The sequence below is a fragment of the Coturnix japonica genome, chromosome 3, assembly GCF_054131305.1.
Source record: "Coturnix japonica strain WE chromosome 3, WE-NBRP24, whole genome shotgun sequence".
Lineage (NCBI taxonomy): Eukaryota > Metazoa > Chordata > Aves > Galliformes > Phasianidae > Coturnix > Coturnix japonica.
This window is the reverse complement of record NC_140665.1, coordinates 51,706,263-51,708,203: the sequence shown is the minus strand read 5'-3', so window position 1 is coordinate 51,708,203 and position 1,941 is coordinate 51,706,263.

Below are 1,941 nucleotides of genomic sequence, written 5' to 3'. Positions count from 1 at the left end.
TGGTGTGGGTTCTTCTTTCCCTGCTCTTCTGTCAACGACTTTCTTAAACATGCCCTGTACAGAGAGATGTAAAATTATTCACCTCAAATATTAAAAGAAAACAGTTTTTTACTGCCATTTGAAATGAAGCTGTGGTGTGTGACATGTCCCTTGGCACAATGGAGGTCTGTTCACCCTGTTGGCATTTGAAATGCTCTTCCTGCAGCCTCGGGTGGTCTGGGAGCTGTATCCCCAGAGTGCCCGTGTGCTGTCAGGAGGGATGAATAGAGGGCAGAGTGCTGAATCCTGTGTGTTCTTTTGAGTCCTCTTCATGGTTATGTGACCTCTGGTGCCTGAGACATCTCAGAAGGGATTCAGAGAGGGTGAGTACAATACAGCAGTACTTGGCAAAAAGGCTTGCTGTGTTACAAGTGTATTTTTCATCCCTGAAGCCCTGTTGCAGGGGAGGAAGCCTCACATCCCTGCTGCCCGTGTGAGCTTCTCAGCAGTCTGACTAATTGTCATGTGTTCTAGCAGAGCTTTCTACATATGCTTACAGCAAGATTTTCCAGCCTTTACATTTTACCACAGAGACATGAAGGATGGAGGCAGTCCAGACTTAGAAAAAGTAAAGCAAATACTGCCATGGGTGAAGGAGTGCCGCAGCTCAGGCAAGATGAGGTGTGATGAGGAGGCTGGAAGTGCTCTGTAAAGAGCCAGTCCAAGCTGTTGAGGTTTAATTTTGGAAGCGGGTCCTGTGGCTGACCTGAACAACGTTCAGGTTTAATAACTATGTGTTGTGTTAATGGTGGAGAGTGCTATGGATATCTGCACAAAGATCTACTTATGACATGGTAATGTAAATAGGCCACAATCAAGAAAGTGCAAATGAATGCAGTGGTTCCGTGTTGGTGTTTTCCTACAGGGATCTTAGATCATGGCTAACCTTGACTAAAAAAACAATATGGGAACTAACATGAAGGGGAGACTGCCCCTAGATTAATTACTGCAGTCTTTACAATGTTTGGAGAGGCATATGGTATTGAACATTAAATTGTAGAACCTCAGGTTAGATCTGGAATAGTAATCACTGTGTTGCTAAAAGAAACTGAATATCACTGGAGAATGTGAAGAAGAAAAAAAAAAAAAAGACTGAAAAAAAACCCCTAACTTTTCAAGCTGTTACGTGATACAGCATGTAGTTAAATAGGAGAGGTGCAGGCAAGTTGGATCAGAAGCAGGCCTGGGCTCATGTTCCTGCTGGTGGTATCCCTAACTGTATCCAAGATGGGGAAGGAGCTATTCAGGCTGCATATGTGTGTGGGTGTGTGTACCTAAAATTAAATGTCCAGGTTTCACACAGCTATATTCCCGTTTGTCTTCTGTTCTGACACAGTTCTCTCAAACAACTTCTGCTCATTCTGATGCTACTAAAACCTGGCTACATAAAGCAAAACCTGATTTCCTGTTCCAGCTCCAGCTGCTGTGTTGTCACTGAGTCGATACATCAGTGGGGTTTTTTTGGTTTTTTTTGGGTTTTTTTTGCATTAAATACAGGTATTAGTCACTGGGTTTGCTGAATATTCTCTTTTCATTCAGTGATGTCCAACTAACATCAGTGGGTTATGCAGAGAAATTACAGTTGCTGGCACAGCTCACTTACCCAGCGTCAGCCTGATGCAGTGCTCATGTGAGCAAATCTTGTGGGCTAAGCCAGCTGTGGTGGCATTCAGGAGCAGCCATCAAGCTACACTTCAAGAAGATATTTGTTCCTTCCCCCCACGGACAAAAAGGTTTCCTTTTTCTAGTGACCTGCCTGGAGAGCTATGTATTCAAGAGTTTACATCTGGCTGCATTATGTAACGTAACCCTGAAGCTATTCCCTTTTGTTAAACATGCTCTGCACTTGTTTTCTTGTGAGAAAAACACCTGTGCAGATCACATCTGTCTTACTGCTTCAGT